Source organism: Uloborus diversus, chromosome 9 (assembly GCF_026930045.1).
Source record: "Uloborus diversus isolate 005 chromosome 9, Udiv.v.3.1, whole genome shotgun sequence".
NCBI lineage: Eukaryota > Metazoa > Arthropoda > Arachnida > Araneae > Uloboridae > Uloborus > Uloborus diversus.
This window is the reverse complement of record NC_072739.1, coordinates 52,039,590-52,067,584: the sequence shown is the minus strand read 5'-3', so window position 1 is coordinate 52,067,584 and position 27,995 is coordinate 52,039,590. Positions and strand designations below refer to the sequence as shown.

Genomic DNA, 27,995 nt, shown 5'->3' with positions numbered 1-27,995 from the left:
ACGCAGAACGCGAATGAATCTTACAATTCTGTCGTGTGGAAGTATTGTCCCAAAGTGACGGGATCTAGTGTGACAGCAGTTAATATTGCTGCAAATTTAGCTACTATTACATTTAATGATGGACAGCAAGGTCTTTTACATTTTCACAAGGAACTGAATTTGAAAATAGCTAAAAGTTTGCACTCATTTTGCCTAAATGCTGACAAAGTTCGAGTTGTCGTGTCGAAGAAACGTTCTTCAATCTCGTCGCATGAAGCTCGTAAAGCCAAAAACATAAAAAATGCTTTTGAAAAAGAAAGATTTCTGCAAGTAGAAGGTGAAGTCCATGCTGCTGGAGAGTTTTGGAGTATGTAAGCACTTTAATTTTATTTTTAAAGTGAGTTTTAACTTTAAACGCGTTTTCTCAAAACGTAAAATTTCTGACTGTGTGCATCATATTAAAAAAAATTATTGTTCTATTGCTCTGAAATTTTGCGTACATATTTAGTGGGACCTATCCTAGGACTTATACATCAATTTATTTTAAAAATATTTTTTCAACTACTTTTATTTAAAGTTTTTACATCAAAATTCTGATTTTTATTAAAATTTTAATATTTATAGCTATTAAAAATATTTACCACTTTATGAGCTAAAACAAAGGGGCATATCATCTTATTGTGACACTTGGGTGCAATTTAAGACCCTTTTGGGAAATATAAGTCCATTATTTACTTCAAAACCATGCGCGGAGCGAAATGCTCACTTTTCACGATTTCGAGGAAAGTCATATAAAATTTGCATCATAGTCTTAATTATTTTGAATGAAAATCCAATTTGAAGGTACTACATCATACATTCATATGTGTATTTGCAGTCATAAAAAAAATCAGCTTTGTAAAATGTTTCCTTAATAAGATAAAATCTTTTGAAAATATAGCCCTTTTCGCATGCTCGTAACACACGAGAAGTCCTAAGACCCCTTAAGTGAAGAAACTTTTTATGTACTTACTCTATTATAAAACATTTGCCTCAGCAAGGAAGTTCTTAAGTTCTCACCGGAAACTTTCGAACAGATTGTTTGGAATCCAGATTTGGAATATATCGTTAAATGTCTGGAAGCAACTACCATGTTTTCGTTATTGACATTTGTGAAAGTGAGAGAAAGTTCAGAATCAAGAGTATCCTAAAGCTTAATTCTTTCGAACTGGGCAGATTTCAATTAGAACTTTAAGCAGTAGCGATACAATATCAAGTGATGTTGAGGAACTTGGCATCAGTGATTTTAACGACGTTTTATGCGACATAAGTATCGATGTGAGTGCGGACGAAGTCTTAACTTATATTGCTAGATATTGTGTCTTCAAATTCAATATATCCTGCAATGAGTGTTTGGGAAACTATGTTTCAAGTCACAACGTTATGATAGAGCCAAATGCAAATGACCTGGTACAAATTTCAGGACTCCTTCATTAGTATTTTAAACAGAGGAGGATTTAAAAAAAAAAACTCAAGGCTTGTCCTAAATATGCTTATAAACTTGTACAGTGTTTTTAAAGAAATCCTTACTCCTAATTATGAAGAGAAGTTCCAAAAGTGCAGAATGCAACAGTATCAAGTTCTCGTCAATGTTTTTAAATTCTACCTGACCAATTGTGATGTCTTCTTTACATGAAAAATGTGATTTATGTGGAAAGGAGTTATTTGATTCAATTAACAAAGTTATCTGCATTTTCAGCAACATTGGTTTGAAAAACTACACTAAGGTTTTGAATGACAAAAATCTAGCAAATTTACAAGAGCGCAATCTAAAAAAATTCAAAGTGAAATTGCTTTATTTGCAAGTAAAAGTTTATCTTAGTATTTTTTTTGTTTCATATTGTCTCATAATCAGCAAATTTTCAGATTTTTATAAATTGAAATTTAATATGTTACTTTCGAATAAATTGTTAGAACTCATGTGCATCCTAATTTTTACCCTATCTCTCCTGTGTTTTAATACAGTATTTATTATATACATCCGTGAAAGTGCACCCTAATTTATATATGTAGCTTTGCTAGTATGCTCTAGTTTTTTTTTTTTTTTAACTTTCACTATTTTATCTAATATTTCCTAATTACACTTTTCTGTTGGTAACTTCTCTTAAGAAAAGCTGTAGGATAAGCGGTATAAGAAATTAGTTCGACCTGTTTACTGCATTTTATTAAAGCCTTATCATAACTAGTGTAATAAAATGTTTTTCATGATAGTCTTACTGCAAAGTTTTATTACACTTTGATATTTGAACAAATAATCCATGTTAATAATGTTTTATAAAAATAACTTTCAGTAGTTTGATACTGAAACAATTATTTCACTTTTTTTTTTTTTTTTTTTTTGCAGTAGCTTTAAAGAATATTTATTACGGTAGAAATGTTCTAATTTTAAAATTATAAGGATTGAATGGAATACTTTTGAATAAATCATTTATGTTTCAGAAATGATAAAAATTTGACAAGTGCGAAAAGAAACTTTAGTTCAGCTTTTTTTATCCGAAAGACAACAAAGTACCTGTATTAGATGCAAAACACTTAAAATTATTGAATGAGTGGAGAAATGTATATTATCATTAAACTGTGTTTTTCATTTTGCTGTGTCAAAACTATAAGAAAAGCCACAAACAGGCTTTATGCTGGAACTTTAAATGATGCACCATAATTTTTGGGGTATTGCTAAAATTTATCAAAAGCGGATGTCATTCCATCATTTGAAGAACTATTAAAGCATGGAGTTATTTTGGGGGGAAATTGGTTTAAATATTCTGATGACAGTAAAATTACTATTTTCAAAATTGAGAGCAACCCACTTCCGTTAAAAGTATTTGTCAGTGTTACAATTCATAACGACCTTAATATTGATTTATTTATTAAAGAAGAAAAAATGAATACCAAGGAAAGACCAATATTTTGAAAATGAATGGAAAAAAAAAGAATTAAGCCATTTGCACCTAGCGTAACATATGCGTCACGCGAATCGACCTCGTTTAAAATTGCTACAGAAAAACCAAAAGAGTCCCAATGAACTTTATTCTTGATTTTTGTGCTACTGTAAGATGTAGTTGCTTCAGTTCAGCCTTAGTTTTTCTCCCTAAGTTTTATCTTTCAGTTTGGCAACGAGCTTACAATAGCGGTTTGTTTACAACGCCGTTATGGCTGGTCGTCGAAGGTAAGAATCATATTTTTAAAGCTTATAAGTAATTTGAAACAAAAAAATTGATTTCATTTATTACTTTAATAAACAATAGACAAAGTCAAACCATAATTTAAACAAAATGTTTGAATATTTTTGTGTTAAAGAACTAAATTTAATTGCGTGACGTATTTGTTACGCTAGGTGAATAGGACAACATTTTTTCTTCAAAGCTCTTTTTGATAATTTGAACTAAGAGTTACTTTGAAAAGTTGGGAATTTTATTTGCATTATATGGTAATAAATAGTTTAGGGGGATGTAATATTAAAATATTATACATTTCGTGTGGATGTACGGTTTAGATGATTAAATAAAATATTACTTATTTTATTCATTTTGTGAATTTTGCAGTTACCTTTCTTTGACAGAAGCGCTAGATCTCTTTAATCAGCTAGACAGTGATAACGAACTTGATGAAATCATTATAACACCCCCTGATCAGACAGGAAATTTAACTGATGAAGATTCTGGGGAAGAAGATAATGCTGGGGAAATTGACAATTTGCCCAGAAATTTATTGTTAGCTGAAGTAGAAGCGCGTCATAAATCTTCAGAAGCATGTGAAGAAGAAGATACCGATGATGAGTTTGTGAATATTGAAACTAGTGCTCAGGAACTTGAAACAAGTACAAAAACACGAGTCCCATTCAAGCCTGAAGTGAATAGACGTTGGGCTGAAACAGACCTAAAAAAGAACAGTGCAATTTTTCCTGAAGCAAATTTTTCTCGGTATGCAGATTTTTCCCCGGTCGAATTATTTGAATTGTTTTTTAACAATACAGTGTACAATTTGATTTTGGAACAAACATTTTTGTATTCTGTGTATATAAATTGCCCTGATCCTTCTATAACAATTGCCGAGCTGAAATGCTTCATAGGCATTTTGATTTTGTCAGGGTACAATAACCTACCTAGTAGAAAACACTATTGGGATTCCAGTGACGATATAAAAAACTACATGGTTTCAGATTGCATGCGTAGAGATCGCTTTTGTGTAATAATGCGATTTCTACATTTTGCCGACAGCTCAAAGCCGGTTTCCTCAGATAAAATGTGGAAACTGCGACCATTGATGTCGTTACTGAAAGCAAATTTTTTGAAGCATTTTGTTCCCTGTCGAGAGCTTTGTTATGATGAATCCATGATTGCTTACTTCGGCCGTCATGGATGCAAGCAGTTCATTAGAACAAAGCCCATTCGTTTTGGTTATAAAATGTGGTGCCTCAACACCTCGAAGGGCTATCTGGTAAATTTTGAAGTTTATCAAGGCAAAAATACATGCGATAACACCGAATATGAAAAAAGTGTTGGGAAATCTGCCGCACCGTTGCTGAATATGATCGACGACTTTCATCCTGACGTGAAAAATTTAAATTTTCGTTTTTATTTTGACAATTTGTTCACAGGTGTAAACCTGTTAGAGTTTCTGAAAACAAATGGATATGAAGGGACTGGTACCTTACGTCAAAATCGAATTCCTAAAGATTGCAAACTTGCTTCAAAAAAGGTGTTGCAAACAAAGCCGAGGGGTGCTTTTGTGTATTCAAAGTCAGATGATGAAATTCTAGTTGCGAGATGGTATGACAATGCAGTTGTAAGTGTTGCATCAACATGTCATCCAGTTCATCCTACAGGTCTGGTGAAAAGATACTCCAGGCAACTAAATAAACATGTAAATATCAACAGGCCATGCTTGATTGGGGAATATAATAAATTTATGGGGGGAACTGATCTAATGGATGAAAATATAAACAGATATAGAATTGGAATACGGGGGAAAAAGTGGTACTGGGCAATATTTTGCAGGCTTGTTGATGCAGCACTCACAAATGCATGGTCTTTGCACAAAATGACAGGCAAAAATACTTCTCAACTAAACTTTAGAAGAGAAATTGTGCAGAGTTGGTTGCTGCAAAATAAAACACCTTCTCGGGGTGCTGGAAGACCATGTTCTTCGAAGGATCGATCTGCTTGCGGCCGAGTCCTAGACTCGGTCCGTCTCGACAGAACTGATCATTTCGTTGTAAATACTCTCAACAATAAGAGACGTAGATGTGCAGGTTCTTTATGCTCTCGAGCTGTAAAAACGATTTGTTCAAAGTGCCAAGTAGGACTTTGTGTTGATTGCTTTCAACCTTTCCATTTGAAACAATAAAAAAACGTATTCAACACCAATAATAAATACTTTTTACATTTTTTTTGTGTATTAAATGTCATTATTTGTTATTTTTTTTGCTGTAAATTTGTTTATGTGTTGCTTCATGTCAAGAAAGATATACATTTTTTGTTCTCGCAGAATATTAGAAACCAAAAGGTAAGTTATCTCTGGTTTTTTGCTCTCAAATAAACAAGATTTTTGTATAACAGACTTTTAAAATTGTAGATAAGTTATAAATAATGTATTTTTTATTGTCTTAGTTTAAAGTTATCCTTTGAAACCCGTAAATTGTAAATATTTGATATGTACTAAAAATTTCAAAGATTTTGTACGCGCATTAACCTAACGTGACAAATATGTCACGCAACAAATTTGGCTCTAGTTTCAAATATACAATTTTTTTTTTTTTTTAAATTTCTGAACAATCATGAATCTTTGATCCTAATCCATAAAATAAATCCATTAAAAGTTTAATTTTTGATAAAAAATTAATTCAGTCCAATATGGGTTAATATTAACAAGATATTCTGAAATTTATAATTTAATTGTATATTTTAACAATATAGAATGTCCTCACTCTAAAAATAACTCGAAATAAAATTTTGGTGGACTTTCTTTGCTGGTTGCCATGACAGCAAGCCATCTTGGACGGGATCCGTTTCGATCAGAAGAACCTTGATATCCGACGGCCGTCAAAAGTGGGACAGCCAATAAGCGTCAAGGAGCAGTGCAAGCAAGACGCCATATTCTTGTCATGCTTCGTGTTGTTAGTTCGTGTTTTTTTATTATCGTGTTTTATTTATTAAGATGGCTGAATCCAATATTCGATTTAGTGAGTTGTTGATTTATGAAGTACGTCGTTATCACTGGCTCTACGATTCTAGCAGGGATGACAACAAAGATCAATTTAAAAGAAATAATTCATAGACATCCATAGCACAGACGATGGGTGTAGATGTTAAGTGCACGTTTTCCGTTCAAATTATCTTATTTATTTAAGTTCTGCATTTGCAATGTTACTTTTTAAGTAGGCACTTTTTTTTTTTAGAAACAACGGCTTGCGGTACTGGTGCAACAGTTTTAAAGAGGAAATAGAAATTCTACGAATTGATGAAGTTCATTGAGCCAAATGAACAATATGAAAAGTAAGATTATTTTTAGTCAAAACATTTCTTTGAGTATATGGCTAAATAGATATTGTAAAAATATATAATATCAATGCCAAAGGCGAATTAAGAAATTTGTAAGGGGGGGGGAGGGTTAAGTTTCATTTTAATATTCTTTAAAATATAGGATATATTAGTCCTGGATCTGACAGCACTTCTGTAGGAAAGTTTGAGTAGGGAGGTATTTGTTTTCCCCAAAAATGTTCAGTAGGTGTCCTGTGAAGTATTTTGGACTTGTGTGGACATCGACCGCCCGGTCCATTCTCCTGCAAAGACGTCATCCAAGATGGCGGCCGTGCGCTCTTATACATGCTGATATCTATGTTAATGCGTGACCGATTCGCATTAAACTTGCACATTATTATACTATTTTGTCTGGTGCTAGTTTTTTTAAAGTTAAGCGGTTATAAATGTCCCATAAAAATGATTGAAATCATTTTTCATTTTTTTAAAATTATTATTTTTTTTTTAATATTCAACCTTTAACAGCTGATGGGTACTGCTCAAAAATTGTATTCAAGCAGTTGTTTGGGTGAAAAATCTTTATTTACCGTTTTCACTTAGTGGGGCTAACTAATCAACCAGAACATTTGTTATTCGCTCCCTTTTCGGTGACGCCCACAATAGCTACAGAGCGCGTTGTTGTTCTTCCAAGCATAATGATGTGTAGTGATTGCAATAGAGGGTGGATTTTGAGAAAGATAAAAATATAAGCATGTGAGGACATACTAAGCAAAAAGAGTTTATAGCAGAATGGGAGATAGCACAATGTATATCGTCTGATAAAATGCTTTTCGAGAACTAAAAGATTCTGTTACTTATGTCGAAGGTTTAAACATCCCCCACGATTTTTCTTAGAAGCAAACTCACATATTAGATGCATAAGTTTCATCTGGATTTAGATTTATACTATAAAACGGTATCCCATTTCTCATGCTTCCTAATCCATTACACAATCTACTTACAAAATATTAAACTTAAGACCGGTGAAGATGTGTATCGTACACTGCTCAAAACACAAACACCAGTAAAAATCTCAAGTATTATTCATATACATCATTTCATCGCAACAAAGCACAAAACTTAGGTGCTACTTGGAAACTACTAAAAAGAAGTCGAAAAAGAATTCTTTCAGTATGAACTATATCTGAAGAATACCATGAAAAATAGATGGCCCATTGTTGTACCCCAACATTCCCATTTTCGATAAATGTTGAGAGCTTGTGAAAACTACGAAACATTTTTAGTCAACAAGCGGCTTAATTCATAACTGACAAATTAGTAAAGCAAATCTGAACTTACTAGATTTTGGAAAAGTTTTATTTGTCTGCCCAAAGGAGACTTATGGCTCTTCCACGAGTGAGTCGAATCACGCACTAAGAACGACTAAGTTATCTGAGGCATACAAAAACAATGGCAATTTCTGATGAAGCGTCTTTAACTACCTAAATGGTTACACTACCAGGTTATTATTATTATTTTTTTTTTGGAGCTCGTAAATTCGAAAAATAGGCCACTATAGAGCAAAATCATCGCAATGGCAACAGTGGCCCATTGTTGCTCCCCTTGGCACAAAGTTGTACCGTTTTACGGTATGTAATACCAACCACATCATAGATACAAGCACTATGTACACTGCTCAAAACAATTAGGGGAGCACATGGTTTTAACAGAATTGCGCAAAGATGTCTACCAATAAGTAACATAAAATGAATCCTCCATAAATTACAGCCTGCCAATAAACGGAAGAAGAAAACTTTATATGCAAATCAAAGTCCATGACGTCACAAACCAGAAAAAGAAGATAAGGCCAGAAATCGGGATGTTGCAGACACGTCTGTTTTATTGCCGTAACTGTGAGATTTGATTGCGCAGTCTTTCTGTTTTTGAGACAAGCTTAAGAGAATGTCTGAACAACGTGATTTACCTGAGTCCATGGCATGGCGTGTCATAGGCCGACTGGAATCAGGCCAAACACAACGGAGTGTCGCGGACGCTGTTGGAGTCGCCAGAAGTGTTGTTGCAAGACTGTGGAATCGATTCCAAGAAACAGGAAATGTCAGACGTCGACCAGGGCAAGGTCGGCCACGCGCCACTACAGCAACTGATGACCGGTATATACGGTTAACAGCCCGTCGAAACAGAACAGAGAATGCTACTCAGCTGCAAAGACAGTTGTTCTTGGCAACAGGACGAAGGGTGTCCAGCCAAACAGTACGTAATAGGCTTCATGGGGGAGGGCTCTATGCACGTAGGCCAATGGTCTGCATTCCGTTGACCCCACGCCACCGTGCGGCCCGAAGAAGATGGGCTGCTGAACATCGATATTGGCAGCAACATGATTGGAGCCAAGTGCTGTTTACAGACGAGTCCCGATTCAGTCTGGAGTGTGACACTCGACGCGTTCTGGTATGGCGGGAGAGGGGCACCCGAAATAACCCCGCATTCGCTCGTGAAAGGTCACAATACAGACGAGCTGGTTGGATGGTATGGGGTGGAATCAGCATAGGCGGACGTACGGACCTGCATATCATTCGGAATGGCACTTTGACGGGCCGCAGGTATGCAGACGAGATACTGCGATCTCATGTCATCCCTTACGCTGGAGCCATTGGCGATTCCTTTATTTTCCAGGATGATAATGCCAGACCACATAGAGCTCGTCTGGTGGAGAACATGCTTGAAGCTGAAACAATACAACGTATGGAATGGCCAGCGTGCTCTCCTGACCTGAATCCAATTGAGCATGTTTGGGACATGCTCGGACGACGCATTGCTGTGCGGCCAAGGCCGCCTGTGACTGTCCCAGACTTGGAGATTGCACTTCTTGAGGAATGGAACAATATTCCCCAAAGTCTGATCGATAACCTCATCGCATCCATGGCAAACAGGTGTGCAGCAGTCTTAGCTGTTCGAGGAGACCACACGGCCTATTAAAACTCATGCATCATGTCAATTCAGAGCCTTTTTTTTATCGTTTACATGCAACCAAATTGTTGCCCTAAATCATCTTTTCGTGTTTTTCCCATATTTTCAAATAATTAAAGCTTAATTTCACATTGTTTTATTTTTTTTCTCTGTATTACACATGGATACGCATGTACTACCCATTTTATGCCAATACGCGGCTGTATCGCACGGTTTTCTTGATTTTTTTGCTTGCTCCCCTAATTGTTTTGAGCAGTGTAATACCAAATACATCTTTAAGGCCTTTTATGGTGATGAAGAAGGTGAGGTATTGTACAACTGTACGTCAGTGCTAGTGCTAAGTAAAAAGCAAATAAACCAGCCGGAATAAAATTTGACATTTAAAAAGCAAATTTTAAAACTATGATACATTCTAAACATTTATCTCTGTGTGAGTATCCTAAACTCATTCTTGTTAGTTCTGATCTGGAAGAATGGTGTTAGTTTATTTTTACTGGACTTCTCTTCAATGATTCGGTTTGCTGCGAATTTAAATTGGTGATTCCACGTGATTTTAGGCTAATCATGATATTCATGGAAAAATGTAGTAAAAAGTTATGTTCAACGCTTCTAGCCACTCATGCACTTGCGTCGAGCCTTCCTTCAAGGAGAAATTGGGTGCAGCCTCTAAGAGCAGGAGAGCTCTGTGAAGGACGGCTCGACGCAATGCCTAAAGATAGGATGACGACGGGCACTGTAGAAACTTTTAAAAGACTGGGACTTAATGGGAAAAGAAAACTAGCCCTTCTTTTTCAAACTCACTCTTTACCGGAGTGGATCGTTCCATTTCCCTTACAGGTGGGCAAAAGTAGAGATTTTTCACTGTTCCGCTCCGCTTCAAAGCAAACTAATGCACATTCTCGGAAACTTAGCTGTGAAGAACGGTTGAATTGTATCTTTTATATTCTGTTTACAGCGTGCTATTTTGCCATGTCTGATGATTTTCAAAAAAAAGGCCCTTTTCAGGGTCAACTTCCAGGCATGAAAGTGCCAGCTGACAAAAAAAAGCTGAACTTTTTGCGAACACTAAAAATATCACACCATACGCACATACTATAAAAAATGAGCATACATACATCAATAAATGCATTTACAAAATTACTTGTGTAAATATAAATCCAATAACACAAAAAAAATCTTACTTTTATTTCCAGCAATATTCCTCAATTAGAACAAAGTCTTTGGGTTTGAGAACCATTGATAAATGATTATTTCATAATTTATGTAAAGAAAAATTTGCTAAACATCTTGAATGTATTATAGTCATAAAACACACTAAGTTTCCATATGAATTTTTCCCTTATGTTGTAGAAAGAAAATCTTTAGAATAAAAACACTTAATGAAGACAAAAATTCTTGAATATGAAAAACAACCAATAAATAATGATGGAAGAGATAAATGATACTTGTGAAAATTCATAAAATTAGGGACAATTTATTATTCTCTGCACAGTTCGCACTTCGCTTTGCCGCTAACATCGATCTTTTGTATGCAATCCTTCAGAGTAACTTCATATTCTTCATCTTTTACTTTTATTTTTAATTTATTTTCCAACCAAGAAAATTTAAATTTATTCTTCTCACCACCATCTATTTCACGCACTTTATGCTCTTCATTAACTGTTAAGATATTAATGATGATGGATAAAGGCAAATGCTCGTTACAGCTTCACTTTATGAACAAAAACGAATAATTAATCCCTCCCACGTGCATGTGCACCAACACAAGCTAAGCAATAACAACATCGCACTGAAAGTACAAGTTACAGTTATTTATTTGAATGGACGCTTTTGCTAGACTGCTATCGCCTTCGAGACTTTGCCGACCTCGGCCGGTAGCTACCGGTCGGTTGATCACATGACAGCTAATGACGTCAGCGCATGCTAGAGCAATACAGCGACGTTATTCAACCGACCGGTAGCCACCGGTCTGTAAACGAACGCAAGCCTTCTTCCCCGTTTGAAAATGCGCGACGGGAGAAGATCGTCATTGGACCGCACGAAAGTAACCCTGCCTTTGCTCTGTACGTGAGCTGCTCTTATCGCTAGGAGATTTACCGCGGTGGCATCCGCGATACACGGAAGTCAGAGATCGTCTTACGTCGCAGACCCCCCCCCCCCCCCCCCCCCCCTATTTCCACTCACGAGTTCTCGACGGATTTGCATCGATCTCAGAAACAGCGCGGATAGCTTGCGAAAACGCGGAAAACTTTCATGCCTGACTTCGAATAATTTGGATGACGACTCGGAACGGATTTTGGTGAATGATGTCATGGCTACGGAACGGACACAGAACACGACGGATACAGAGCGAATAGATCTTGCTCATGGTGTGAAGACATTTTCATGTTCTCTACGCTGTGTAACTTTTTCTCGGAAGGATAATCTGCGCCGTCATGAAAAAAAAATCATTTCCTGGATAATGGAACTGGCTCCCAAATATGTCGCATTTGCAGTTTGAAAACACGAACAATTGTAGATCTGCATAAACACATAGTGGATGAACACCCTGGTTGGTTTGTTTATTTTTTATGGCGCAAGAGCCCTTCAGGGCTATACTGCGCCAAACGATTTTTTGGGATAAAATATATAGATAAGTATAGGAGTAAGCGTGTTTTCAGGTGAAAGCTATAAACAAAGGTAGTTTAAAATAAGTAATAAAAAACAAGTAGACATTAAAAACATTTAAACAACGTATGAAATAATATGTTGGATAAAACACCTTGAATAACAAGAAAAAGACAAATCACATTTTAACGGCACAAACACTAAATTAAAAGGGAGAATCCAATCTCCTGGAGGAAGGAGTACAAATTGCAATGGGGTGGGTCCCCCAGCAACTCCTTCAAAGAGGGGTTAAAATTATTAAAATATTTAAAACGTGTCTGGTTAAAATTAGGGCAGTTGCATAAAATGTGCAACACTGTCTGATTCACATTACATGTAATGCACGTTGGAGCTGGTTCGCGACATAAGAGGTATTTGTGAGTGAACCTTGTGTGACCAATGCGAAGTCGAGCTAGTAATACTTGTTGTCTCCTGGTAAGTTGTAAAGATGTGAAACCTTTAGCCGAGGGCTGGATGGAATGTAATTTATTTTGTGTTTCAAGATTCCAGGACCGCTGCCAATGCGTGTTAAGACATTCAGAAATTACGTTTTTAATGTCGTCAAAAGGGACAGTGTCATCAACCAGGATACTTGCGGCTCTGGCAGCTGAATCGGCTGCTTCATTGCCAGCAATTCCCACATGACCAGGGACCCAACAGAAGAGAACATGAAATTGGTTTTTTATAAGATTTTTGTATAAATGATATGACTGAAGGACAATAGGGTGGCTGTTATTGTTGCAGTGAGTGATGGCTTCCACTGAGCTCTTTGAGTCAGTGTATATCACCCATTTTTTGTAATTGGATTGGGTTATGGATTGGAGAGATGTAGATATGGCTTTTATTTCTGAAGTAAATACAGAGCAAGATGGGTTTAATTTTTCTGCCGTAACGTGACCATCCACTATTGTAGAAAAGCCGACGTGTTCGTTTCCTTTTGATCCGTCAGTGAAAATGACATGGTAATCAGAATATTTACATTTTGTATCAGAAAATATTTGCTGATAAGCAGCATTAGAGGTAGTCTCTTTAGGGAATTTAGCCAGGTCATTGATGGTTGATATATTTACTTCGCACCATGGTTCAATTAGTTCTATTTTATTAAGAGTATTTAAATCTGACAGTTGCAAATCTAAGAGCACCTGGCGCATTCGGATCCCAAACGTTGGGGTTGCAGAAGGACGATGAAGAAATAAGACAACATTAGATGGATTAAAAATATGAAGGTGTAAAGGGTGATCAGTGTAAGGTTTTGTTTTGAAGTAGAAGTTCAAGGAAAGTTTGAGGCGTCTATTGTTTAAAGAATGTTCATGAGCAAGAATATGGAGACTGTTGATAGGTGAGGTTCGGAATGCTCCTGTGCAGATGCGCAGTGCCTGATTATGTATTGGATCCAGACTTTTCAGGTAGGTTTTTGCCGCGGAGCCATAAATTTGGCATCCATAATCAAGTTTTGAGCGTATAAGAGCCCTGTATATTCTTAACAGAGACTCTGTATCAGCACCCCAAGAAGTGTTCGCTAAGACTTTAAGGATATTTAATTTCAGTAAACATTTCTTTTTTAGCTCTTGTATATGCGGTATAAATTTAAGTTTATTATCAAGTGTGAGACCAAGGAATTTTCCTTGATCTTTTACAGCTATTGGTTGATTGTTAAGGAGAAGTGTTGGATCAGGGTGAAGCCCTCTTTTACGGCAGAAGTGGATGCAGAAGGTTTTTTGAGCAGAGAAAGTGAAGCCATTTTCCTCTGCCCATTGTGATACTTTATTTATAGCGATTTGAAGTTGTCTTTCAATGATACTCATGCTCGATGAAGAGAAAGAAATTTGAAAGTCATCAACGAACATGGTACCCTTGACAGCGGGAGGCAGTTGTTCGATTAAGTTGTTGATTGCTATTACAAAAAGAGTTACGCTTAGTACACTTCCCTGGGGAACTCCTTCTTCTTGAATGAAGGTATCTGACAAAACAGACTTGACACGTACGCGAAAAGTTCGATCTCTAAGAAAATTAGAGAGAAAGAGGGGTAGATTACCTCGTAACCCATACTCGTGCAGGGTTTTGAGAATGCCATATCTCCAGGTACGGTCATATGCTTTTTCAATGTCAAAAAATACGCTCACGAGATGTTTTCGTTTGAGAAATGCTTCTCTTATTGATGTTTCGAGAAGCAGTAGGTTGTCTATGGTACATCTGCCGCGCCTGAATCCACTTTGATATGAAGATAGCAGATGGCAAGACTCCAAAATGTACATGAGCCTGGCGTTTACCATCCGCTCCATTACTTTGCAAAGGCAGCTTGTGAGAGCTATAGGTCTGTAACTCTCGGGTTTGTCAGGTTGTTTGTTTGGTTTAAGAATAGGAATTACTATTGCTTGGCTCCAGAATTTGGGGAATTTGTGCTCAGAATAAATTCTATTAAATAGTCTCAGAATATTTTCTAATGAAGACCTGCTTAGGTTTTTTAACATACTATTGTGTATTTCGTCAGGGCCAGGTGATGTGTTTTTTGATTTTTGTAAAGCAATATCTAGTTCTTGAAATGTAAATTTTGTGTTGTATTGATGAAAAATGTTTGAATTAAAATCTAGAACTCTTTGTTCTTTGCGTGATTTGATAGTTAAAAATTTTTTGCAGTAGTTATTTGCACTGGACACTTCTGCTAAATGAGTCGCCAGGCAGTTAGCCACCTCTTTGTGATCCGACAAAAGTTGACCATTTTTCTCCAGAATGGGAGCACAAGACGTATTGTAGTTGCCAGAAATTTTTTTAATTTTACCCCACACCGTCTTAGATGGGGTGGACGTCGTGATTGTGCTGACATAGGCCTGCCACGAGTCCCGCTGGCTTTTTCGTCGAATCCTCCGAGCTTCAGCACGAGCTCGTTTAAGAGCCACAAGATTTTGTGTGGTTGGATACCGACGAAAAGTGCTCCATGCTTTTCTTTGTGCCTTATGAGCCTCCTGACAATCGATGTTCCACCAAGGCTTAGGAAATTTGATCCTACCTTTAGTGGTTCTTGGAATTGCAACGTTCGCTGCCGTCAATATTATGTCGGTTACTCGGCTTACGGCTACATCGATATCAATATCAATCACGTCTTCAGATTTAATTTCTGCCAACTGGGTAAATGCTGCCCAATCAGCTCGATCAATGCGAAGTCGGGCTTGCTGATGCTGCTGATGGCCGCAGCGTACAGTAGAGGTTATCTTGATCGGAAAATGGCCACTGGTGTAGAGACCACCCTCCACCTGGAAATCCCAAAGTGGCAGAAAAGAAGGTGAACATATAACGAGATCGATGGCGTGGTAAGTCTGGGTAGGAAGATGAAAATAAGTGTTTTCGCCGTTGTTAAGAATGCAAAGATCATTGTCTTCGATAAAATTCTCTATTGTTAAACCTCTACTGTTGGAGTCGGGACTCCCCCAGAGAGGATTATGGCCATTGAAATCCCCCAAGATGATGTATGGGGGAGGAAGTTGATCTACAAGTGTTTGCAATTCCACGCCTCTCAAGTCGTAAGAAGGTGGAATATATACAGTACAAATTGTAAACAGCGAGTGAAGGTGAGCGCGCGCAGCTACTGCTTGCAGGGATGTGTTGATATTGAGCTGGCTAGATGCATAATCATTAGCGATTAGCAAAGCCACTCCTCCACAACGACGGTCACCTGACAAGCAGTCCTTGCGGTATATGTCGAAACCTTTCAACCTCGGTTTATCAGTGGGCGATAGGAATGTTTCTTGCAGACAGAATATGGCCGGTTGGTGAAATTCGACAAGATCTTTTATATCCGTGACATTATGCGAGTAACTCTGACAATTCCAAGAAAGAATGCTCAGGGCCATGGAGAAAAAAGGAAGGAGGCACGGCCGGAAGAACAGGAAGCGGCTCATGAAGGAGGATGGTCCGTCCACCCTTCATCGTCGGATGGCGGAAGATCTTCAAATTCAACATCCTCGTCTTCCTCTTGGGGAGGAAGTAGTTGGGATTTAGTCAATTTGACTTTTTTGCTGGAAAGCAAAAAGTCCTCCTTTTTAAAATTATAATATTTTGGGGGCCTCTGTTTAGTGGCCACCCCAATTTTAGCACGTGTTTGCATAATTTTCTTTTTTTCAATTAGTTTTTTCGAATTTTGTGCGATAGGAATGTTTTCATTAACAGCAACAGATACAGTATTTGTTTTTTGTTTTTGTTGTTGATTTTGGTTAGTTTTCTTAAAAGAAGATTTTGGACTATTAGTTTGTTTATTTGATTTGGTTGTGTTTACGGTTTTGGGATTAGTTGAGGTTTCAGTTTCTGCATCTGTTTGTGTGCTTGCAGATTTAAATACCTTTTTGATGGCTACTGCATATGAAAGGCCTGTTGTAGGTGTGCGAGATTCAACCAGTTTTCTTGCGTCTGGATAGGATATTTTTTGTGTTGTTTTAATCACCTGAATTTCTTTTTCTGAGATCCATTTTAGGCATGATCTGGAGTATGAAGGATGTTCCCCCTTGCAGTTTACGCATTTATAGGTCTTAGAACATGTATTACTATCGTGACCGGGCTCTGCACACCTGGCACAGGTGTCAGTACCACGGCACGCAATTTTCGAATGTCCAAACCGCTGGCATTTGAAACACCGGAGCGGATTTGGAATATAGGGGCGAACTGGGCAAGAGAGATAGCCAGCTTTAACACGTGGAGGGAGGACGGGTGTTTTAAATGTTAGAATGATATGTTTAGTATTGATCATTTCGCCATTGCGTTTTATTGTAATCCTTTTTACTGCACTTACGTTTTGGTCCTTCATTTCCTCCAATATTTCCTCCTCGGGTGTAAAGAGAAGGTCAGGTTCTGATATTATTCCTCGGGAAAAATTAAGGGTTTTATGTTCGGTAACAGTTACAAGATAGGATCCTATTTGTTTGACAGACATAATGGATGTGGCTTGTTTTTGATGTTTTATTTCGACGAGGAGCTCACCATTACGCAATTTTTTAACTGATTGAAATTCCCCTATTTGATTAACGAGGGCTTTGTTGATGAGAAAAGGAGATACTTTTGTTAAATTTAAATTAGGATCAGAACGTTTGATAATAAAAAATTTTGCGGTGCTGTTCGATGATGAACACCCTGACATCAAGTTAATTTTCCTTAAAAAGGTATTTTTTGTCAGTCTGATTTTGACAGGTGTAAAGCAGAAATTGAGAAGCAAACTGTTGCTTTCTTCACCCTGCACGTCACTAAAATTAACGAAAATTCAGAGGTTCGATACTTAAGATGTCACAGAAGTGGTCATCCAAAAATTTGAAAATCCAGTGGGTGATAAAAAACAACATTCCAAATATTCTGGAACAATTAAGGCTGGCATAACTTGTCCTGCAGTAATGAAAGAAACTAAAGAAATTGTTCATGAGGCAACTTAAATAACGGTAGAATATACCAGTTTACCCATGATGAACATAAATGCTAAGTTGGCAAACTACATTTGCAAAAAAGGATCATAACAAAATAGCCAATTCGCTGAATTCTGGTGTACCAATCACCGTTGTCATGGACAAAACGCAAGCGCAGTTCTCCCCGAGCAAGCGATTGGGCCTAACAACACGGCAAGATATTTAGTGCTGCAAGAAATTTTAACGTTAGCAGCGTTGTGCATAAAAAGAATGCAATGGCTATCGATAGAAGTGTGCGGAAAATGATGCAGAAGACTACAATCCGGTGCTTCTGTACAAGCCAATCGGGGAAAAACTAGAAGAATATCCATTTATTGAAGAAGAATTTTTATTGGAAATTTCAATCGAAGCCCAAATAGAAATGTTAGATTTGTACGGTAGAGAATGCGTAATGTTGGATTCTACACATGGTACTAACCAATATGAATTTTATTTAACAACAGTTCTAGTTCATGATAAAAACCATACAGGACTACCTGTGGTATTTTTTTTTTCTATAAAAGAATTACTGCAGAAAGTTTAAAATCTTTTTTCTATGCCATCAAAGAAAAGTTACAAGATTTTGAGGCTGAAGTACTAATGACTGATGACACAATCTCTCTTTTAAATGCATGGAACAAGGTATTTGAAAAAGAACCAAAGCATTTGCTACGTGCATGGCACATAATGAAAATTTTCAACAAAAACTTGAACTCTAAAGTAAAAAATGACGAAATAAGAGAGAGTGAAAAATGACTAAAAAGCTAATGCATGAATTAGATGTAACAACATTTAAAAAATATGTTGAAGATTTTTTGGCTAAATATGAAAAAGAGGAAGCATTTTTTATTTATTTTAAAGAGTATTATGTATGCAGAGAGGAGAAGTGGGCATACTACTATAGAAAAGGACTCAAAGTGAATATGAGGCTTGAGCGGCGGCACCTTCAAATCAAGTACGAAGAAAGAGGTGGTTTAGTAAAGAAAAGACTGGATAAATCGCTAAACATCATCCTAAAAGCAGTAACCAAAAAACTAATTAATAGCTTTGTATATATCGAAAGGGGAAAGTTAACAAACCGTGTCAAACTTATTAGAGACATGCAGAAAGTGAAACAATGATGAAAGTATGTATGCAGTTACAAAAATGGACTGCTACTTAATCATCGTTAGTAAAATTCAAGGTTATATTCCACAATATAACATATGATGTGGAAGTTGAAGTTAATAGGTGTGATTGTTCAACTTCGTGTATTGATTGCAATGTTTGCATTCATACACCATCATGTTCTTGTGTTAACTTCAGTACAAGATTCGTTATTTGCAAGCATAGCCACTTTGTTTGCAAGAAGTTCAACATCGTTCAAGATAACAACTTGAGTTTTCTTAGTATATTTGCCGAGGTTGGTTGGTTGGTTTATTTAGTTTTAATGGCGCAAAAGCCCTCGAGGGCTATGCTGCGCCAAACTTTTTTTTTTATTATTTATTTATTTAAAGTCACGATATTGTAAAAGTAAACTTGTTTTGAGGGAAAACGTATAAAACTTCAGTATTTTGAAATAAGTAGTAAAGAACATGTAAATATTAAAAGCATTTAAATGGATAAAACAATAGGTTGACAATAAACCTTGATTAACAAGAAAAGGACAAAATTACATTCTGACAACACAACACTAAATTAAAGGAGAAGCTAATCTCCTGGAGGAAGGAGTACAAATTGCGATGGGGTGGCAATTTGCAATATTTCGAATTTCCTTGATATCTAATAGTTTAACTAGTTGCATCCATATCAATACCTTCAAATTGAGATTTATTTTTTTTTTACAACCTGTTTCTGAATTATCTGATAATGAAACTATGCATTTGTACTTTTATGCTGAAGTTTGGAACAGATGTAATGTGTCACAGAGTGATTCAGACTGCTTAAATGACATTTATTTCTGAACAAAATAGAGTAAGCCCAAGTAGTTCACAGACCCACTCAATCATACGTATGCCAATGTTGGCAAATTCTAATTTTGAAGTCAATTTGCGCGATTGGGCCTTAAATAACCGAATGGCACATGTTACATTGAACGGTTTATTGCAAATTCTGCAAGCAAAGGAAATTTCCAATCTGCCATTGGATAGTCGTACTCTCTTGGGCACAAGCCGTACAACGAATGTTAAAAATATAGATGAAGGAAAGTATTTCTATTATGGCATTAGTAATGCATTGAATAGGCTGAACTTGAACGATGCAGTTGTTGGCAATGTAATTGAGCTACGAATCAATGTTGATGGACTATCTCTGCTTGGCTTACTAAGCCAAAATCCTGATTCTCCATTCGTCATTGCTTGTTACTGCGGCAATTCAAAGACAAAGTGTATCAATACTTTCTTAGAAAATTTTGTTTACGAAATTAACCATCTGATGGTAAATGGTTACATAAGAATGATGTGAAATATGCAATAAAAATAAGTCACTGCAATTGTGATGCTCCAACTAGAGCTTTTTTGAAGTGCATTAAAGGGCAAAATGCATACTTTGGACGCGAAAATTGCTTAATTGAAGGCACCCCTGTGGAAAAAACAGGTAAATTTCTAAATATAGATAATGAAAAAAGAACAGATGAAAGTTTCAAAGAAATCATATAGGCAAACCATCATCTAGATGTTTCGCCTTTGATTTCTTTAAATGTGGGAATGGTCTCTCAATTCCCCTTAGTTGGTTGGTTGGTTGGTTAGTTGATTTTTTATGGCGCAAGAGCCCTTAAGGGCTATACTGCGCCAAACGATTTTTTGTTATATTTTATTTAGTTTTCATTTAAGAATGAATCAAAAAAGTAAAACAAAGTATTTTTTGAAGTAAAAGCATAAACCTTCAAGATGTAGTATTAAAAAAGGAACACCTTAAAAACATATAAATGCTAAAAACATATTACGAAAAAATGGATAAAACAATATCTTGAAAAATATAAAAAGGACGAAATCACATAATGACGACACAAACACTAAATTAAAAGGGAGAAACCAATCTCCCGGAGGAAGGGGTGTAAATTGCGATGGGGTTGGTCCCCAAGCAACTCCTTCAAAGTAGGGTTAAAATCATTAAAATATTTGAAACGTATTTGATTAAAATTTAGGCAGTTACTTTAAATATGTAACACTGTCTGAATGACATTACAAGTTATGCACATTGGAGCTGGTTCACGGCATAAAAGGTATTTATGTGTGAACCTAGTATGACCAATGCGAAGTCGATCTAATAAAACTTGTTCTCTCCTGGTGAGAGGCAATGATGTAAAGCCTTTAGTTGAGGGCTGAATTGAACGCAGTTTGTTTTGGGTTTCTGAATGCCAAGACCGCTGCCAATGCGTATTAAGAGATTCAGAAATGGCGTTTTTGATGTCAGCGTAAGGAACACGGTCGTCAACCAGAATACTTGCAGTTCTGGCAGCCGAATCGGCTGCCTCATTGCCTACAATGCCTACATGACCAGGGATCCAACAAAAGAGAACTTTAAAATTGTTTTGCATAAGATTTTTTAACAAATGATAGGACTGAATGGCTATAGGGTGGCTATTATTATTGCAGTGAGTGATTGCTTCCACTGAACTCTTTGAGTCAGTGTATATCACCCACTTTTTGTAGTTGGATTGGGCTATTGACTGAAGAGATATAAATATGGCTTTTATTTCTGAAGTAAATACAGAGCAAGATGGGTTTAATTTTTCTGCCATAACATGACCATCAACTATTGTAGAAAAGCCGACGTGATCGTTTGCTTTTGATCCATCGGTAAAAATATCTTTATATTCCGAATATTTGCATTTTGTATCATAAAATATTTGCTGGTAAGCTGTATTTGGTGTAGTCTCTTTAGGGAATTTAGCGAGGTCATTGATAGTAGATGTATTTACTTCACACCATGGTTCAATTGGTTTTAATGTGTTGAAGGTTTTGAAATCTAATAGCTGCAGGTCTGACAGCATCCGACGCATTCGGATCCCAAATGTTGGGATCATCGAAGGACGGTGTAGAAATAACAGAACATTTGATGGATTAAAAATATGAAGGTGTAGTGGGTGATTAGTGTAAGGTTTTGTTTTGAAGTAATAATTTAAAGAAAGTTTGAGACGTCTATTGTTAAGAGACTGTTCATGTGCTAGAATATGAAGACTGTTGATAGGTGAGGTTCGGAAGGCTCCTGTGCAAATGCGCAGTGCCTGATTATGTATTGGATCCAAGGCTTTCAGATAGCTCTTCGCTGCAGAGCCATAAATTTGACATCCATAATCAAGTTTTGAGCGTATAAGAGCCCTGTAAATTCTCAACAGAGACTCTTTATCAGCACCCCAAGATGTGTTTGCTAAGACTTTCAGGATATTTAGTTTCAATAAACATTTTTTCCTCAGTTCTTGTATGTGCAGTACAAATTTAAGTTTTTTATCAAATATGAGACCCAGGAATTTTCCCTGATCCTTTACAACTATTGGTTGATTATTAAGGTTAAGGTTTGGATCAGGATGGAGACCTCTTTTACGGCAGAAATGAATGCAAAAGGTTTTTTGAGCAGAGAAAGAGAAGCCATTTTCTTCCGCCCATTGTGATACTTTATTGATGGCTATTTGAAGTTGTCTTTCAATGATACTCATGCTCGATGAAGAAAAAGAAATTTGAAAATCATCAACGAACATGGTACCTTTTACAGAAGGAGGCAGTTGATCAATTAAGCTATTGATTGCGATTATGAAAAGAGTTACGCTTAGCACACTTCCCTGGGGGACTCCTTCTTCTTGGATGAAGGTATCCGATAAAACAGACTTGACACGTACGCGAAAAGTTCGATCTCTTAGAAAATTAGAAAGAAAGATTGGTAGGTTACCTCGCAACCCATACTCGTGCAGGGTTTTGAGGATCCCATACCTCCAGGTACGGTCATATGCCTTTTCAATGTCGAAAAATACGCTCACAAGATGTTTTCGTTTTAGAAATGCTTCCCTTATTGATGTCTCAAGAAGCAGCAGGTTGTCGACTGTGCATCTGCCGCGCCTGAATCCACTTTGATGGGAAGATAGCAGATGGCCTGACTCAAGAATGTACATGAGTCTCGCGTTGACCATCCGCTCCATTAGTTTACATAGGCAGCTTGTTAGAGCTATAGGTCTATAGCTCTCGGGTTTATCAGTTTGTTTATTTGGTTTAAGGATAGGAATTACTATTGCTTGGCTCCAAAATTTTGGAAATCTGTGTTCAGAATAAATTCTATTGAAAAGTTGCAGAATATTTTCCAAAGAGGACCTGCTGAGATTTTTTAACATGCTATTGTGAATTTCGTCAAGGCCAGGTGATGTGTTTTTTGATTTTTGTAAAGCATTATGTAGTTCTTGAAAGGTAAATTTTGTGATGTATTGATTAAAAATGTTCGAATTAAAATCTAGAACTTTTTGTTCTTTATGTGATTTGATAGCTAAAAACTTAGAACAGTAGTTGTTTGAGCTGGAGACGTCAGCCAAATGAGTCGCCAGGCAGTTAGCCACCTCTTTGTGATCAGATAAAATATTGCCGTTTTCTTCTAGAATGGGAGCACAAGATGTATTGTAGTTGCCAGAAATTTTTTTAATTTTACCCCATACGGTCTTTGATGGAGTGGACGTCGTGATGGTGCTGACATAGGTCTTCCACGAGTCCCGCTGGCTTTTCCGTCGAATCCTTCGAGCTTCAGCACGAGCACGTTTAAGTGCAACAAGATTTTGCGCGGTTGGATAACGACGAAATGTGTTCCATGCTTTTTTTTTGTTTCTTCTGAGCTTCTTAGCAAGCAGAGTTCCACCATGGCTTAGGATATTTGATACTGCCTTTAGAGGTTCTTGGTATAGCAGCGTTCGCTGCGTTTAAGATAATGTCGGTTACTCGCTTTACCGCAACATCAATATCAATATCAGTCACGTCTTCCGGTGTTATTTCTGCCAACTGGGTAAATACTGCCCAATCAGCTCGATCAATGCGAAGACGGCCTTGCTGATGCTGCTGATAGCTGCAGCGTCCAGAACAAGTTATTTTGATAGGAAAGTGGCCACTGGTGTAGAGACCACCCTGCACCTGGAAATCCCAAAGTGGCAGAAAGGAAGGTGAGGATATTGCAAGATCGATTGCATGGTAGGTTTGCGTAGGAAGGTGGAAATAGGTATTTTCACCGTTGTTAAGAACACATAGATCGTTGTCTTCAATAAAGTTTTCTATTATTAAACCTCTGCTGTTGGAGTCTGCACTCCCCCAAAGAGGATTATGGCCATTAAAATCCCCCAAGAGGACAAATGGGGGAGGAAGTTGATCTACAAGTGTTTGCAATTCCACGCCTCTCAAGTCGTAAGAAGGTGGAATATATATAGAACAGATTGTAAACAGCGAGTGAAGGTGAACGCGCAGCTACTGCCTGCAGGGATGTGTTGATATTGAGCTGGCTGGATGCATAATCATTAGCGATTAGCAATGCCACTCCTCCACAACGACGGTCACCTGACAAGCAGTCCTTGCGGTATATGTCAAAACCTTTCAACCTCGGTCTATCAACAGGGGACAGAAATGTTTCTTGCAAACAGAATATGGCCGGTTGGTGATATTCGACAAGATCTTTGATGTCTGTGACATTATGCGAGTAACTCTGACAATTCCAAGAGAGAATGCTCAGGGCCATGGAGAAAAAAGAAAGGAGAAACGGCCGGAAAAAGAGGAAGCAGCTCATGAAGGAGGATGGTCCGTCCACCCTTCATCGTCGGATGGCGGTAGATCTTCAAAATCAACATCCTCGTCCTCCTCCTGGGGAGGAGGTTGTTGGAATTTTTCTATTTGTGATTTGTTCAATTTTACTTTCTTGCTAGAAAGTAAAAAGTCCTCTTTTTTAAAGTTATAAAGTTTTGGGGGCCTCTGTTTAGAGGCTACCCCAATTTTTGCGCGCGTTTGGATAATTTTCTTTTTTTCAATAAGTTTTTTCGAATTTTGAGTGATTGGTTTGTTTTCATTAACAGTAGCAGAATTTGTTTTTTGTATTTGTTGTTGATTACTTTTCTGAAAAGATTTGGGGCTATTATTCTGTTTATTTGATTTGGTTGTGTTTACAGTTTTCGCATTAGTAAAAGCATCGGTTTGGGTATCTGTTTGTGTGCTTACAGACTTTAGTACCTTTTTAACGGCTGAAGCATATGAAAGACCTGTTGTTGGTGTGCGGGATTCAACTAGTTTTCTTGCATCTGGATAAGATATTTTTTGTGTTGTTTTAATTATCTGAATTTCTTTTTCTGTGAGCCATTTTGAGCATGATCTGGAGTATGAAGGATGGTCCCCTTTGCAGTTTACGCATTTGTAGGTCTTGTTACATGTATTACTGTCGTGACCGGGTTCTGCACACCTGGCACAGGTGTCAGTACCACGGCACGCAAATTTCGAATGTCCAAACCGCTGGCATTTGAAACACCGGAGCGGATTTGGAATATAGGGGCGAACTGGGCAAGAGAGATAGCCAGCTTTAACACGTGGCGGGAGGACAGGTGTGTTAAATGTCAGAATGACATGTTTGGTGTTAGTCATTTCGCCATTGCGTTTTATGGTGATCCTTTTTACTGCGCACACGTTTTGTTCCTTCATTCCCTCCAAGATTTCCTCCTCGGGTGTAAAGAGAAGGTCAGGTTCCGAAATTATCCCCTTCGAAAAATTTAGAGTTTTGTGTTCTGTTACATTGACAAGATATGAGCCTATTTGTTTTATAGCCATTATTTGTTTTATTTGTTTGCTGTCTTTTATTTCTACTAAAAGTTCGCCGTTGCGTAATTTTTTGACAGATTGATATTCACCAATTAAATGTGTTAGGGCTTTGTTTATTAAAAATGGAGAAACTTTAGTTAAATTTAAATTTGGATCATTGCGCTTTATTATGAAAAACTTAGCAGTGCTAGACAAAACATTCTGACGCTCCCCACAAGGGGGAGAATGGTTATTTACGTTATCTTCCATAAATAAACCTGGGAACTAGGGGGAAAAGTGGGGTCTAGCCCCTGTGTAGCCCCCCTACACAGAGGTAAGGCTGCGTACGACAGGGTTCGCCTGCTATCCCTGAAGCCTCCCGTTTGAGGCACCGACTACCCCCGGTACCACGCAGCCATCGGCACGGTTGACACACCTTAGCTTAGGGGTTTTCGTCCGAATTTGGTAAGTGTGATGAGGGAAGGAAGGGAAGAAGATCCCCTCCCGCCGATATTCTGTTTGAGCAACTGGGGGGTCACTACTCCTCCCAAGAGCTCGCCCCGAACTCACCACACCGCAAGCCCCCCCACCACGACAAGGTAAACGGACACGGGGGGGCAATTCCCCTTAGATTCCATGCATCTATCTCATCGATCATGGCGTTGTACGAAAGATACTTCTTTGCTGTGTTAAGAAGGAGGATCGAATGTCAGATCACAGTACGCGATTGAGACCCCATGAAACAAAACAAATTTCTGACAACTTGGAGTTAGTATCCAGCTGTGTACCCTCGGAATTGAGTCGCAAACCGAGATCCTTAAAGTATTTGGATCGGTGGAAGGCTTCTGTCTGTATGTATGCGTGTGTGTATGTGTTTGAGTGTATGTATGTGTGTGTAGGTGTATGTTTTGTGTGTGTGTGGTTGTGTATGTATGCGCGTGTGTGTAGCAATGGATGCAACCTGGAGACTGTTTTCGCTATAGGAGCAGCATCGTGAGGGACCGGTCGACGGTCATGCTGCAGAGGGTGCTGGCGAGAAAATAAAATGATAGCACATCAAAATAGTCAAATGAAAGCAATAAGCAATCGTGATTGCTGAAAAAAAAAAGAGAGAGAAAATTGTTAGTGCTTGTTTCGTTTTTGCGCAAATACTAATTGGCAATCAATTTCACTTATTTTTTATTCAATTTCAAGATAAAATATATTTTAGTGGATACCCCCCCCTCCCCCATTTGATTCCGAGTTGGCTCAAGTCTAAGAAGCATTAAATGCATATTTTACTATAAATTTAGCATGTTTGTGCATTAAATGCATTGTACGAAAACAAAATAAATAGTATGAGAGTTGTAAATAATTTTTCTGAAATAAGTTTTAAAACATGCATCTTTAAACAAGAAACTAGTCCTTGAAAAATAATATGAGCAGTTTTATGAATGACAACAACGAAAATATTTCTGGGAGCATGAATTATTTTGCTGATGATATAAAAGTTATGAGGAGAGTATAAAATGAAGAACAAGTAAAACAGCCTCGAAAAATCATATTTCTAAGTGGGCGGATAAGTGGGGTATGTCAGTTAATGTAGGGAAATGTCAAGTGCTACACTTAGGTCATGGAAATAGGCATACGAGTTTTCCTTTACATGTTTCAGTCATTAGTCGGGCAGAAAATGTTATTGAACTGGGTACCTTAATAAATCAGGACTTCAAGTTTAGTCAACAGTGCAGCATTGCAAGTAACAATGCCAACAGAATGCTTGGGTTTATCAATAGATCTATTTCTAACACATCTAAGAAGTAACAGGAAATATCCAATGTTGTTTAGCACAAATACACAGATTTCAGGATACTCGTGTTTCGGGGTTTTAAGGAACCCCTTTTTCAATTCAAAGAAAAAGGGGTTCCTTGAAACCTCGAAACAAGTGTATTCTGAAATCCGTGTATTTGTGCTAAACAACGTTAGATATTTCCTGTTATTCCTCGGCACAAAGGTATTTAATTATTGCTTACATCTAAGAAGGTTCTTCTGCCTTTATATAGGAGTTAAGTAAGAGCTCATTAGGAGTATACTGTTCAGTTTTGGTCGCCTTATCTCAGGAAAGATATTTCTGAATTGGAAAGAGTTCAAAGAAGGGCTACTAGATTAGTAAGGGGACTTTCAGTTTCAGATCATGATACCAGACTAATTAGGCTTAATATATGTAGCCTGGAACAGAAGGGACATGAATCAGTTGTTTAAATTTATCAAAATAAAAGATGTTAATTGGATTAAATTTTTGCAGGGAGCATTTTTGAAAGGAAAAAATATTCAATTTCTTTCATTTCCAAAGTTTGACTCTGATTGAATTACACTATTTATTTATTTTTGTTCAGTTAGCTATCATCCAATATATATATATATATATATATATATATATATATATATATATATATATATATATATATATATATATACTGTATGATATCTTGATTGATAATGTAGAGTGTGTAAATGTGGCAAATACCACATTTTCTCAATCTCCTTCCTTGCTCACCAACCTCTAAAGATTGCTGTGCAATATTATTTGCCAAGATTTATATTGTCTGTACATATAATGAAGCATCAGATTAAAATATGCATTATGATTATAACAAAATGATCTCCCTCCTCCCACAGGTGCTACGGGCTCTCTGGGTCGCAGTCCTAGCACAGACATCCTTTTATAATTTCTTTGACTTAACTTTTTTTGAATTCATTGAATTTTTGGT

At 37.2% G+C, this 27,995-nt stretch overlaps 1 long non-coding RNA gene across 1 annotated transcript in view; it reads left to right on the top strand.

Annotated features, from left to right (window-relative positions):
- Window positions 1-6,413: 6,413 nt before the first annotated feature.
- The window catches only part of LOC129229871 (uncharacterized), a 35,060-nt gene continuing 13,478 nt past the window's right edge, over window positions 6,414-27,995 (top strand). Inside the window, exon 1 of the long non-coding RNA XR_008581120.1 lies at window positions 6,414-6,512. This is a non-coding gene — a long non-coding RNA (uncharacterized LOC129229871). The remainder of the gene's footprint in view (window positions 6,513-27,995) is intronic.